This window comes from Pinus tabuliformis, chromosome 6, assembly GCF_031772625.1.
Source record: "Pinus tabuliformis cultivar Carrire ecotype Pingquan chromosome 6, CPIR1, whole genome shotgun sequence".
In the NCBI taxonomy this organism is placed as follows: Eukaryota; Viridiplantae; Streptophyta; class Pinopsida; order Pinales; family Pinaceae; genus Pinus; species Pinus tabuliformis.
This window is the reverse complement of record NC_142292.1, coordinates 842,912,408-842,928,367: the sequence shown is the minus strand read 5'-3', so window position 1 is coordinate 842,928,367 and position 15,960 is coordinate 842,912,408. Positions and strand designations below refer to the sequence as shown.

The 15,960-nt window shown below is 34.7% G+C and overlaps 2 pseudogenes; one reads left to right on the top strand and one right to left on the bottom strand.

Moving 5' to 3' along the window:
- Positions 1–5,944: 5,944 nt before the first annotated feature.
- On the bottom strand, positions 5,945–6,241 carry LOC149261507 (uncharacterized; annotated as a pseudogene).
- Positions 6,242–8,150: 1,909 nt separating this feature from the next.
- On the top strand, positions 8,151–8,792 carry LOC149261506 (uncharacterized; annotated as a pseudogene).
- The last annotated feature ends 7,168 nt before the right edge of the window (positions 8,793–15,960 follow it).

Below are 15,960 nucleotides of genomic sequence, written 5' to 3'. Positions count from 1 at the left end.
CAAAGAATTTGTGTGGTGCAATCTACTGAAAGCATACTTGAGGATGAATAGGAAGGACAACAAATGTTGTCAAGAAAGGAAAAGAAAGAGTAGGAGACAAGTTTGTCTCATGACAATTTATTTCATTTTCAATCAAGGAATATGGGGCATAATTTTCTCTTAAGAGGAGACAACAATTTTCTATAATATATTTTGTTGAGGGAAACAATGAGGAGGAATTTTCCTCTTACAGGAACATTCAATATGTAGGAGGTCCATTCTATGGTGAAGAATATAGTGAGGTGGAGAATGAAGTCATATAGTCTTAGAAGATGGCCATGAGGGTGATAGGTATCAACAATCTGAACCAACGAAAGAAAAACAACGTGTACCAACAAGAAGGAAGATTGAACATGCAGGTTGAGGAGGTAATGATGATGATAAAAGGAGTACTCGATGATGGGTACAATGATTTCTATTCAATTTCAACATTTGACTAACTATAGGAAACTACATCTGCATATCATAGGTGAAACAATTACAAAGTAGAATCTTAGATTGAGGAAGAAAGAGGAAAACTAGCATCAAGCTGATTATGGAAGATTGCCTCAACAAAATAAGTGGCACCTTGCACAATAAAGTATGGGATTCTGGCAAAGTGAAGCAACTACATGATGAGATATGTGGGCAACAACAACACTTTGTTTGGGATCCTGGAGGTTTTAGTAGATTGAAAAAATTTGACCAGGAGGTCATACCTTTTCCACCTATGGAGTTTGATGTAGGAGCATCAACAACTAGCCGACATATTTTATTCTGACCTGAGAAAGGGGTCATGTGAATTGTGAAAAGGATTTCTTCCTCATTGTAAAGTACTGTAAATTTAAATTAGCAAAAGAATTAGTTTAAAGACAAGCATCCTCATTCTTGAAGTAGTTGGGACTGGCATGTTGTTAGCTCATTGGATGAGCTAGACTTTGAGATGAATTGGGCCTTTATGTTTGTAAAAAATATCTCCTGAGGTGTTAGCTTGTTTTAGTGGTTGGTCAAGTGGGTATTTATCAATGTAACAAGTGTAGAATTAGGAATGGTAGGTTTTATTATGTTGAACAGATGTCGAATTTCTCGTTGATTGTAGAGATATTTTCATAACAATGTTCTTGTACATAAAAGATTTCTTATAATGAGTCAGTAGGTTAGAGGTAGAGAAAGGGCGAGAGAGGCCCAAGAGCCAAAAATAGGGATTTTGGCAATAAGCTACTGTAAATCATTCATAACTACTTTGTTAATAAACATGGAGAAATTATTTTAAAAATGATTGGTTCTTATGTACATGTATCGACTGATACATGTATAATTCTGCAAGTATATTTGTAGTTAATACAGTAATATTTGTGTTTGATTCAATCCTTGAGAAAGAAGAAAACATAATTGGTATTTTTGGCATTGATCAAAATTGTTGTACATTATGTAGGATTCAACCTAGCGTAGACCTTAGTGGGTTGTACGGACAAAGCCCCAAGGGTTGGTGTTAAGGGAAGTAGAAAAACTCTAGATAACCAAGATGAATGTATGCATTTGTGGACCAAAACAAAGACCGATGCTTGGTGAAGATGATGATGATGCTGAAATGAAATTTGTTGATATGAACGTGGGTTTGATTCCCACAAATGGTGCAAAAAATTGTTTAGAAGATCCGCATATGATGAATGAGTCATCAATGGAAGATAACAAATATGTTTTGTGTGTGTTAATTCGTAAATCGCAGGCCTGATAGTCTGTGACATCATTTTTGGTATCAAAGAAATTGGAGATACTGGGCATGTTACATATCAAATTTGTGAGAGTGGAATCTATAAGAAAATGTTTGTTGGTGCATGTGAAGTAAGTACAGGTGTCATTTTCTATCAAGAGATTCCTAAGGAATTTAAAAAGGGCGCGAGGCACTCAATTGGTGCAGAATGGAAATGTTTTGCACATAATTTACTTGTTAGTATGTTGAAGAGGAGTTGCGTTGCAAATTCATGGAGAGTTGCGATGCAACCTACATGAAGAAGGAAGAATTGAAAATTAGAGCTGACTATCGGTAACAAACACAACAATAAAGGCTTGAATGTCAAATTGAACTTGTATCTGAACATAGTTCGTGCATGTGTTTGAAACTAGAAAACTTGGTGGATCTGAAAGGGTGGTTTTATCATTAGCGCAATTTTCTTCGAACAAATCAACAAGACCTGTGATAAGAATCCAGATCTAAATAGTCTGTTGGTTGATCCTGACTTTGCAAAGGAAATCATTGACAAGAAATCTGTCTGGCGGTGAGTTGTGACTCTTGCGATTAATTCTAGTGTTAACGTTCTAGGTATGTTTTCAAGCTTGGCATATTTTGATTTCTATGGAAGAACAAGTTTGCCTACAAGTCTAGTTCTGACACACTGAGATTATTTCAGTGCTTATGAAACTTGTGTAAACAAGAAGTTGTAAGTCCTCGTTGAAGGCACAAAAGAGACACATTTTCTTTTGATTGTTGCGTTGAAAGTGTTGAAGTTGTGGAGTTGAACTAGTCATTGGTGGTTGAAGGAACATTGATAATTGCATTGGTGGGCTGCAATTAAAAATCATTGATGTGTGATATCTCTGATTTCTATTTTCTTTTTGAAACTACATGCAGGATTTTGAATCACTATTAAATGGAGCCATATTTGATGAAGGAAAATTTTCCATGGAAATTATTGATTTCATCTTTTGTTGTGCGCTGGTAGTTTTTGCATACATCAAAGTGTATGTTTTAAGCTGGAGATGAGCATAGATCTGTGGAGGGGATAGATCCACCGACATAAGAGTTAAAATGTGTATCTTTTAACCTTCAAGACTGTAGAATGAACTCTAAGTAAGCGAAACCTCAATTAAAGTTAAGTGGACGAATCTGAGGTTCATTTTGATGGTGTTGGAGAATGTCGATATGCTGCCAGAGAAGTGTCAATGTGTTGATTTTGAGTTAAGTTGTACATTGTATTGAACATGGTGACTGAGAAATAGATGTTGCATGCAATGGATCTGCATGATCTCGCGGTGGAATCTTGAAGAATGAGCACAACCCATCCATAACACAGAGACGAAACCAAAAAACATGAATGTTGATTTTGGAAGAGCATTCAACATTGAATTTTATGGCATTTTATTAAACAAAAGTATGATTTCTAATTTAATCCAAAAATTTGTGTTTGATTGTATCAAGGAAATCCAACGCGAGAAGTGTGGAGCTTCGCACTCCCCTTCAATGAGTTGGGTTGCGTTGATTTTGTATTTAGTGCCACTAACTCAAAATTAACCAAATATTGACAAGTGTGGAAGAACCTCATTATGTGGGAGTGAAAATATTCATGCCTCTCCACACACTTCCACAATTAAATTAGCTCATTGTGTGAAGCATCATGGTTTTGAAGGACAAACAAGTTGAAAGGTATAACATATTTTATTACTTAGAGGACTGTTGGGACTCAGAAATGTCATATTTTCATCCACCTTTTTCTTCACTATTCCTTACATTTCATCATCCCATTAACTTGTTATCATATCACTTTCATACATACATTTGGGTTTCACCTTCCTATTTTCCATTTTATTCATTTTTGTATTATAAGTGAATTTATGATTAATTATTAGAAAATGTACATAATTTTATATATCTCAAGAATATGTGAGTTTTGTGATGTGTAGGAAATATGTGAAGAATTAATATCTCCTCCACCATATCAAGGAGATAATTATGCAAGCCTTTTTCTAAGGAGAAAATCGTGGAGGCATATCTTATCCTAAGGAGAAAATCATGGAGGCATATCTTTTTCTAAGGAGAAAATTATGGAGGCATATCTTATCCTAAGGAGAAAACCATGGAGACATATCTTATCCAAGATATGTGAGAGATTTGTGGGATCATATTTGAGAGATTTGTGCGATGATATCTTGTAATAACGGGAAACTAGTTGAGAGTGCTTGAGAGAATATTGGATATGTAATTATGGAAAGGTTATCTTCCTCATGTATATAAGAGAGTGCTCTCTCTTCATTGGAACAAGGAATAATAGAGAATGGAGATTAACTTTGATTCTTTTATTGTTATGATTTGTAATTTAGTTATTGTAATATAATTTAACATAGTTTTATTGTTGTGAGCTCACATATGTTGTTGCCATTCACTTCTTCACATGCTGTATCGCTTTTCTTTTATGCAACTTCCTGCTTTCATAGTTAATGTTTCAATGCCTTCTTAGATTAATTTGATTTCAGTAATTTAGATTAGATTAGATTAGATTAGTTCCACTTCAGTCCTGCATATATATTGCATGTGTCTCGTAAGTCTACGGACCTCGGATTGACAAATTAAATAGTTGGGTAAGTACTACAACGGAATTAAACGAACATAGTTTCACCCAACATTTTGGCGCCGTTGCCGAGGAGGCACGATGGATTGAAGTTTAGTTTGATTTTTCTGCAAATGTGTTTAGACATGTTCCTAACTCCAAGGTGTTAAGGCGGTAAGACGTGGGGAATAGCCTACGCATCGCATTCGAGATACCGTAATGGGCTCGACCTCTTATGGATCAGGGCATGTAGGGTGTGTTTACATTTATGCAAGTGTGAATTTTAATTTTTGCAAGTGTGTTTGATTTTCTCAACTGTGAAGAGTGTTTGATGAATTCATGGCTCATGGTTATAATTGAAGCATTTGATTACTCAATTAATGAGCAGTCCTTGTAAGAGGGTTTAATTGAGTATTGAATTCAAAATTATTTCTGTGGTCCTTTTTTTTTTCAATTCAATTGTTAGTGTGCTAATTTTAATTTGCTTTTCTCTTTCAACATGGTTTTATAATGAGTGTCAGCTTGGAACTACTCACTCAGATCCTTGCAGAAGTTCGAATCTCCTCTTCCCTAGAAAAGGAGATCTTGACAAAAATTGAAAGTTCAACTACTCCCCAAGAAATAAATGAAGATTCAACATCTGAAGAATCCTGCGTATCTAATGGCGAACAACCATTCGAACAGGAGATCGAGGAAGAAGAGCAACAGATCGGAGAAGAAGAACAGGAGTTACAGCATAATCTGAGTGAGAGTAACTGTGCTTATCAAAGCTTCATCGAACAATGGTTCCAGGTAAGTACTAGATTAGATTCATTTTTAAATTTTTTAGTTAATTTGCAGTTACAACAACTAGACTCATCCACTCTCGAATATTGTCATTTTTCATTTGACAAATTGCTACTGAATCTATTGTTGTTACTGCTGCGTGAATGGCTTCATTGGAAGTTTAACTACACGTAACTAATTTGTAAATTCTAATTAGTATAGAGTAGGTAGGCTTTCAGATTTAGCTTTTGCTTTCATTTTCAGTTCTGCTTTTACCTAGAATAAGTATGCTCTCCTCCTGCGTCTTTGTACGATCTCGAGGATCAGAAAATAGGTTTCAGCGTTTGCTTTCATAAGTATGCTCTCCTCCTGCGTCTTTGTACGATCTCGAGGATCAGAAAATAGGGATGATTTAGACTAATTTCAGGAATAAATAAATGTTTGCACTATGCTTGATCAAAACATCTTTCAATATGCAAATCATTGCGTCCATTTGTTAATTATATATATATATATCTATATATATATCTATATATATATATATATATATATATATATATATATATATATATATATATATAGATATAGATATAGATATATATATAAATTTAAGTCTAGAGAAAGTTTAGTTTCTTTAGAGTTTTTCATTGATTAAAAAATATATATATATATATAAAAAAAAAAACAAAAAAAAAAAACTAACCATTTTTGTTTTTAAAGATAGGATTAATTTCATTTTCTAGACTGTTAATAATAAAATAAAAAATAAAACAGTCAACCAGCACACTCATGTATGATTTCACACGGGTTATAGCTTGGTAGTTGGAAGCTCTAAATCAGCGACGAACATTCTTGTCATCTAGGATTTGAATCTCAAATGTAAAATATTTCTTCAGATTCTTGACAATCATCACCAAAAATGGCAGTTTAATACCAAGTGTCACAGCAAGATCTGTAGGGCATGTGATGTTCACATTTGGGCCAACAATTTCCAGAACATCGGACTGAATATCCTCATCTTGTAACCATTTAATATGTCCATTTACAACTTCTTTGTCCCATATTTGCAATGGTTTGCTCCCAAGGCTGTAGAGGATTGAAAGAAAACCGGACTGGAAAGTATTCTTGAACATCTTGACAATCAGTTCATCTCTTCCTGAGAGTCGTGTCCTGATCAATTGATCTGCATGAAAATTTTGATTCTGAGAAGAAGGACTTCTAATTTATGAATTCGTCCCCATATGCCACAGGACTCTTACTGAGAAAATCTTGATCTTATACCACTATCACTTCACACATGTTCTACATATAAATTAATAATCTATTGAAATTTTAGTCCCTGCCGCCACCATCACGCATGCAGTCATTATTCATAACTCGGATCAGTACTTTCTTTTCCTCATCATTCGATCAATCTATATCTTGAGTTACTTCCTCCCTATTAAATAATTCAAAGAAACACATATAATTGAGTGTCACCTGTGTGTCCAAATTTATTTACCGGCATAGCGATCTCTATCTGTCCACATATACGTGTTCCTCAACATAAACGATGAAAAGGTTAAAAGTGGGCGAAACCAATTCCAATTCGTGCACTGAACTTTTACATTATTCGCGCAATATGTTGAACATCTTGAGACCTTTTAGTAATGCGGTCATGCCGGGTAGAGAGCACCACCACGAATGCAGACATTTAACTCAGGTAAAATAAGATAACAATATTAGTCTGCCAGTCCCCTCTGAACATGTAAATCTTTACAGCAGGACCTTTGGTGACACACGATCTGTCTTTTGTATTTATCTGAATCTAAGGCTTTGAGGCTTCGGGATTCGAATTTTCTATTCTCTATTTTCAGGGCTTTGCACGAGCACGGTAAAAGACCAATGGAGCCGGAACTGCCATCGCATCCTCATAAAAATCATGTGCATCTTGCCAAATCAAACCAGAACCTTGTCTGATTTCCTGTGATTTCGCTTTCTATCCCATGATCCAGTGTTCCATTCTCTCTACTTGCTTTCAGTCTTCCATCATCTATTGATGCATCAACAGGAAATTCCGCCTTTATCTCAGGAACCCATGGAACTATTGCTGTGAAACTATTTTGTCCTTCTTCAATGCCCAGATGTTTCCCGAGTTTTTCCTTTCCAACCAATTGCCAACAATGCTTTTGCAGCTTTTCGGTCTTTTGACACCTCTTCAATTATCCAATCCAGGATTCTGGCTTTCGAATTTGATTGATAAAGACAAACATTCATGAATTCACGCAATAGATCTGTAGCCCGACACAAATGGATCCTGTCTTTTCCTGAACGTGTATTTCTCAAAAGCCTGTTCAAAATTTCTGATGAGATGTGTCTATCGCTAATCTTTCCACCATGCCCAACTGAACTTGGAAGATGCTTTTCGCAATAGGAAGAACCTGGCTTTGCCCTATGAGAACACTGACCACTATTGTTGCGGCACCATCCAATGCAACGGGACCAATTTACACTCTGATGAGAGCGCTTAGCATAAGACTTCTCTTGTACCACAAAATCTTGAGATTGAGATTCAAATTGTTGATGCCTCCGAATGGTGCTACCATCACTGCTCGACCTCTGAGCTGATCTCTCTGATATGGCGTCCAAGTCTTGGATGGGTGTATCCAATGGTTGATTCTTGTCAAAATGTTGCATTTCGACTGTTCGATGGCACTGATATCGGCCCCAAAAAAAAAATACGCCCCTGCCACCATCGTTGCTTCTCTTAAGGAGAGCAGATGCAGATGCACAATTCTATAAAGCTTCATCATAGCGTTTGTTTTGATCCAGGAAATTTATATTGCATGTGCCATGATGGAGCCTTATCAAAGCGCAACTGGTGTTATAAATGAAGACTTATCTGGGAAAAGCTTCCGAAATTTCAGATTCGATTTTCATTCTGCGACTGATCGATGGGATGCCCATTTCCGGGTAACAATTTAACACTAGTTATTTATTGGGTTCAAGCGTGCAGTCTTAGCTTGTAAATGTTGTCTGATTTTTTTTCGGACGAGACAGAGCAGCATGGAGATCGCGCTCAGGGACAACGGAATGTTGTCCCTCATGTTAATGCGGATTGAATGCTCCCAGGACCAGCTCTCGGCTTCCATGGTCTGCAAAGACTGGAACGAGGTGCCGACATCGTTAGCCCAGAGGTTGACAATCAGGTCGCTTGTACTCCTCCCTTCTCTTCTTCCTCGCTTCAAACATGTTAAGTAGCTGAATCTGCCTCGATGCACTGATCAATTTCACGATCAAGATCTCCAGATGGCCTCCAAATGCCTTAAAAACCTACGTATATTATCATCAGGGAACAGTGCCCAACCACAGGAATGCATTTCAAATGCAGGGTTTGTGAATTTTGTGAAAACTTGTACCATGCTCGAGAATGTTTCCTTGACTTCCATATGCAATTTGCAGGATTCAGGTATCGAGGCCATAACTAGAGTTTGTAATACGCTTAACGTTATTTGTCGGATGGTACCCTGAAAAGCCTTAAAAACTGTGAGACTTACTCCGTTTGGTTTGATAAAAATAGGTGAGAATTGTCCGACGCTTCTGAAGTTTTCACTCGAGCTTGAGCCTTCCTTCGACATTACCCTAGCTCTCCAGTCTTTGGCCACCCACTGCCGAAATCCGCAGGAATTGTCGTTGAAGTTCTGATATGGCGACTTAGGAGAGTTATTAACGTTATAAACTCTGGTTTAGTCAAAATTGCTTTATTATGTATAATTCGATACAGTACATGGATTTTCTTTCTTTCTGATAATTATATGCAGTAGATAAGTAACTGCAAAGAGGATATTTTGGAACAGATAAGTATCATAAGGGCTTGAAAAATATGATTTATATTACTGTTTCAGTAGCAATGGATGGCACCGCTTTGATTCTATATGAAATTATGAATGATGTAGTGGCGGAGATATAATGTTTGCGGGACACACGAAGTGTTTCAATTATTCAAACTTGCCTAACTTAATGTAATGCATAATGTACAGTTGCTGACTTGTAGTTTAAATAATAATAATAATAATAATAATAATAATCAAATAAAATTGCCTTTATTCATAAACTCATTACTCGTTCCCTAACAAGTACAATGCCTTTTCAAATGTTTTAAATCAATTTTCCTGCAAACCAATAAAAACATTTTGAAAAAATATTGCAAAATCAATGAATACATTGCATGGGGACATGCAATAGTTCTAGTTGGGGAGGGAATCAAAGTATGTTGGATTTTTTTTTTGAATTTATGGGCAAAAGTTAGGATGCATATACTAACAAGTGAAATGAGATTGGTGTTATGTGTAGGACAACGAGAAGCTTATGCAGAAAGCTCAACATTACGATGCGACACCTTTTTCATCCACAATTAGAGTTATTTCGGAAAATAATTAAAAAAAATGGACATTTTGTAAATTCTTGAAAATGCGCTAATTTGTTTTTGAGTCACTTCATACAGGAATGATCGATGGAGATGGCACACAAAGGTGACAATTTTTATGCAGGAATGGTGCTAAGAGTTGAAGACAATCTAATGCAAAGTGATTTTTCGAAATCACAATGAAACATGCATCATTGGACGCTTGAAGGAACTGATTCTTCACTGCACATATCATGACATTTTCCACTACACAAAAATCCTTTTGCGTCATGATTACTCCCTTTGTTTTTCCAAACGCCTAGACCATCCTTGTGTTGCAGCCCATCTTCCATTTCCTTATCTTTCATGACTGCATGCACGCCTATTTTTCTGAATCGCATACATCCATTTATCCTTTTCAGTTTAGTTTTACCTTCTAGTTTGCCTTTTGAATAAAACTCATTCCCTTTCCATGATTACATTGCCTTGATTTCCTAGCCATGCTAATCCACACTGCTTGTGCGTGAGTTCTTTCCATTTGTAGTCCTACCAAATCTTTTTGTACAAACTCGTGTTGACTGATGTGGGATTCCTTAAGGCCCACCTTTCAACAAGTCTTGCCCCATCGACATCAGCACCTTATCTGGGAAATAGACTATAGTGCATTTTGAGTACCTAGAGGCTTGCATGCCTTAATGGCAAGTTCTCTCGCTGGCGATCATGGGAATACATCAATGTCCCATGACCTTCAGATCTTGCAAGTGGCTCGACCTCGACACATCCATTCGCACTTCGCAAGATGTACTCCGGTACCTTGGCACTCATTGACATCAATGGTGAGTTGCCTCGCATTGGTTAACGGCATACATCAATGGCCGGTAATCCAATGATTTCTATTCATTCTCAACATCGACACATTCATTCGCATGTTTAGAATTGTACCATTGGGTTTGTAGTGGGTGAAGACTATACACTTTTTCATGACTCCCTCAGCAGTTACAACAGTATGCATTTTGATCTATGAGAGTACCACAGTACCACTTTCAGCTTTTATCTTTTCCATGATTCAGCATCAGCAGTTCAAATTCCTTCATTTCCCAGGATCCAGTTACATCAGTCACATTTTCCTGATCCAGCAGCAGCAACAGCTACATTCCTATTGCATACTTCATCATTCTTGGGTAAGTAGAGGTATGTTGTTTTCTAATCTTTAATCATGCAATTCCTTATATGCTAACTTGAATATTTTGGAAAATTCCCTCACCATGCTACATTTCCTTTCATGTGCCATGTTAAGTTGCATGCGGACATGCAACCAATTCAGTTGAGGGGGGGAGAACTACATTCACTACATATTCACTTCCATGATTCCATTTCTTCACCACTATCACTCCATTTACCATTCACCAACATTTATTTTCCAATGATACTTTGTTGCACTTTGTTTCATACGCAATATTGGCATGCTTCATTAATATTACAAAAGGGCTTTCTTATGCACATTATGATTTCCAGTGAGTGTTTACATTATTGAAGAAAAGAGAACAGAAAATGAAATGAATGTTGTTAACACAAGAACCAACATTCTTTGTATTCATGGTTGTCACACAAGAACCAACCATATTCATGGTTGTCACACAAGAACCAACCATAAGAAAATGTAAATTGTTACTAATGTCTCTCACATATCCTGGAAACATTTAAGACATCATCATGTAAAGCCAAAGTTCAATATGCCAAATGTTCTTAAAAGATACCCATGCAAGGTTGCATGAGGACATGCAACAAGTTCAGTTGGGGAGGATGTTGGGACTCAGAAATGTGATATTTTCATCCACCTTTTTCTTCACTATTCCTTACATTTCATCATCCCATTAACCTGTTATCATATCACTTTCATACATACATTTGGGTTTCACCTTCCTATTTTCCATTTTATTCATTTTTGTATTATAAGTGAATTTATGATTAATTATTAGAAAATGTACATAATTTTATATATCTCAAGAATATGTGAGTTTTGTGATGTGTAGGAAATATGTGAAGAATTAATATCTCCTCCACCATATCAAGGAGATAATTATGCAAGCCTTTTTCTAAGGAGAAAATCATGGAGGCATATCTTATCCTAAGGAGAAAATCATGGAGGCATATCTTTTTCTAAGGAGAAAATTATGGAGGCATATCTTATCCTAAGGAGAAAATCATGGAGACATATCTTATCCAAGATATGTGAGAGATTTGTGGGATCATGTTTGAGAGATTTGTGCGATGATATCTTGTAATAACGGGAAACTAGTTGAGAGTGCTTGAGAGAATATTGGATATGTAATTATGGAAAGGTTATCTTCCTCATGTATATAAGAGAGTGCTCTCTCTTCATTGGAACAAGGAATAATAGAGAATGGAGATTAACTTTGATTCTTTTATTGTTATGATTTGTAATTTAGTTATTGTAATATAATTTAACATAGTTTTATTGTTGTAAGCTCACATATGTTGTTGCCATTCACTTCTTCACATGTTGTATCGCTTTTCTTTTATGCAACTTCCTGCGTTCATAGTTAATGTTTCAATGCCTTCTTAGATTAATTTGATTTCAGTAATTTAGATTAGATTAGTTCCACTTTAGTCCTACATATATATTGCATGTATCTCGTAAGTCTACGGACCTCGGATTGACAAATTAAATAGTTGGGTAAGTACTACAACGGAATTAAATGAACATAGTTTCACCCAACAAGGACATCAAGAGGATTTTGAGGAATAAGCGCTTCACCTTGCATAGGATGGACGCAAGGTTGCCCCATGTAGAAGGACAGATGCATTGTGATTTAGACATTGTTGCACCTCCTGGATCGAGTGCAAGGGACCTTGCTCTCATCTCTTCCTTTGAATCTAAATGATGTTTAGGCTTGGTGATTTTTTGGATTTCTACTATGTGTTGTGATGATTTCCTAACATGAAGGTAATTTTGTAATCCCAGGTAGTTGCAAGGATTATTTTTGTGTTTTGGGATAATGAGAAAACTTATGAACTACGGGTATGCTTGCATCCTTAAGAGACTTTAGAGAAATGCTTAGCTAACTCAATGTAACAACCATGCATCTCTAACTTTATTTTGATAATATAAAGTGATTTTAAATTTTTTTAAATGAAAATTACAAATTATTATTAAAGAAAATTAAATTAAAATTAAATTTTTAAAAAATATATTTTCAATAAAAAGTATTTTAAATATTTTATTTTACAATAAATATAAAAATAAATTTTAATTTATATAGTAATAATAATAATATTTAAAAATCCCCACGGGCATAAACTAAACGGTGATGGAATGTATTTGTTAAGTCACTCTGTGATGTGAAGGTCACTTGTCCCAAACTCTATGAGAAAAATTTCAACAATGTTAAGGGATAGTGTAGCCTAGGTCATGCAATCCCCAGAGATTTTAATGACTTAGATGCCCCTGGGTTGTGATTTCTCAAAGCACAATTGAAACTTGAGATAACCTTTAGAGAACTTAAATCACTTTACTAAAAAAATATTATTTAAAAATATGTATTTCTTTTAATTTTGTAAATTTAATATAAATTTATGAATTAAATTTTAAAATTAAATTAAAAATTATATAATACATAATTTTTCTCATACTCAAATGGTTTATAATTAATATCTTTTTCTTAAGTCACATACCGCAATATCTTTGTTACTTAGACCATGATATGAAATATGCTCATTATAATTTATTAATAATTTTTATATTAAATGTATCTAACGACTTTTATTTTTAAAATTAATGAGCGTACAACCATATATATCTGTGATACTTTGAAAATGAAATGAAAATATAAAAATATAATATATTCCTTTTGAGTTGTGTATATTTCTGTTTTATTTTATTTATTAATTATTATTAATTTAGTTTATTTTATTTCCATAATTATTTTGTTTATTTTTATAATTTTTGGATTTTCTCTTTCTTTAGAGTTTTACTACGAACTATTTTTTTAATAAATTATTTTAAATATTATTTTTCAAAACTAGTTGTTTAATATAGCGATTACTTATTAATATTTGTTTTTAATAAAGTAACAAACTAATATCATAGTTTAAATATTAGTTTTCAAAAACAAGTAATATCTGGTTTTAATAAATTAATTTAAATATTACTTTTCAAAAACTAGTCATTTAATATAGCCGTTACTTATTAATATTTTTTAATAAATTGATAAACTAATATCATTATTTAAATACTATTTTAAAAAACTAGCCATTTAATATAGCCATTACTTAATAATATTTGTTTTTAATATATCAATAAATGAATATCATAATTTAAATATTGTTGTTCAAATATAGTCATTACTTGAAATTATGTCTCTACATTGCTCTCTATTTAAGCCTTTGTCATGGTCTGCGTCTTCATTTGGCCCTAATGATGAACCACACTTATTGGTTCGAAACATGTTGGCCAAAAATTTCTCTTATGTGGTTTCTACTGAAAGACTTTGCTTAATTCATTATGGATCACAAAAGCCTGAATACAGAAAATATAATACTTGTAATTAATTAATATTTTGATATTAAATAAGTAAAAAATTAATTTAAATATATATTTTTAAATTAATGTGTAATCATATTTTTTTTTCATATTTAAATAATGAAATGAAAAAATTATAATTATAATTCATTAATATTTTAATATTACATGTATCTACAACGTGAGAATATGGTAAAATCTTTGCCTTTTTTTATTGAATAAATCTTAGTGGGTGTATTCCTCATGGCTCCTCACTACCTTTTCCACGGCTTTTGCTAGCGGAGGAAGCAGTGATCCCTCGTACAATCAGATTATAGTGGGCTAGAATCAAGAAGGGCATCCCTTTCCTTCCAACCCTAATGTATATGACCAGCTCCCCAACTCGGATCTCCAGAATAGATTGTCCCGTCACTCTTTGTCCAGAAAATGCATGTCAGGGAGTTGTCTTTGCAAAGTAGTAGTTGATCCAAAATTTGAATTTGAGTCCAAAACAATCAATGAATACATACAATATATGAGAGATCACACCCTAATTGGTAAATTTATGGGAATTTGGCCAATGGAAACAACACTCTCCTATTTGATCCAGCAAAAATGGAAACCCAAAAGAAGATTCAACTTGAATTGAGAACTAAAGTGCTTTTCAACATCATATTTTCCATCATTGGAGATAGACCTTGGGTCCTAGAAACAACACGTACTTCTTCAACTCCACCAGGCTTCACCTTCGAATCTAGATGGAAAGATTTGTTCCTGATAAGGAATATTTTACCATAGCACCAATTTGGATCTGAATGTACTGACCATTGAGAAAATTATGGGATGAGGAAACATTAGTTGCCATTGGAAACACCTTTAGTCAATTTGTAAAAACTTCGAAGGCCATCAAACAAACCAGGGATATCTCCTACACCTAATTCGTGTTTATATTCACATCTCAAAACCAATCCTAGAATCCATTAATATTTATTATCACGATGAGCTTTGGAAACAAACCCTAGATTATGAGCACATCCCCTTTCACTGTTGAATATGCCATGAGTATGGTCATATTTATAGGAAATTCCCCCTTCTTGTGGCTAATTCTAACCCTGAGGCTACTCCTACCACTAATTATGAAGAATTTTCAATGCCAACAAGGAAGTATAAGGGCCCAGGTAACCCTCCCCCGAAAACAAATCCACCAAAGAAATTGCCACCTACCAACAATCGCTTTGATCCCCTATCCTATCTAACCAAATATGAACCTCCTTTGAACCAATCAATCTTGGATGTGAACATGCCATATTCTAATTTATTGCCCCTCTCCTCCACTGACCACCCCCTTTCTCCCCTCCTTCCTCAAAGCCCCCTCCCTAGAACAACCATATTTGATTAATGACCCCAATTTGGCCATGGATCCCAATGAAGACGTGGATATGGATTTGTTGTTTCTCTTAGGAATCTCTAAATCCTAGAAAGTTAAGGACCCAAATTCCCTCATGGAACATCAACTTAAGATTTTGGGTAGGGCATTTCTTAATTCTCACCTACTATCTTCCAAATCCTCATAGGGACAACCATATTTAGGTTTGTTAGGTTTCCAACCATAGGTGATGAAGTAGATGGTGAAACACCTATATTAAGAAAGGAAATCAGGTAGAAAAATAAACCAATAAATCATAGAATAATTAAAATATATCTTGTTCAACTTAGGACAAATCAAATTGATCTTGGAGGTTTTTCCTGCCACCAAATCAACTCCACAATGATTATTATCTCATGGAATGTCAAAGGCCTAAAATGCAAAGGAAAATAGAGTCTTGACAAGGAAAAAGAGTAGTATGAGCATCCCACCTTCATGATGATTTAGGAAACCAAACCTTTTGGTGAAATGATGAATAAAGTAAGTAGCAAATGTGGTATAAATTAACAATCAGGTTCCA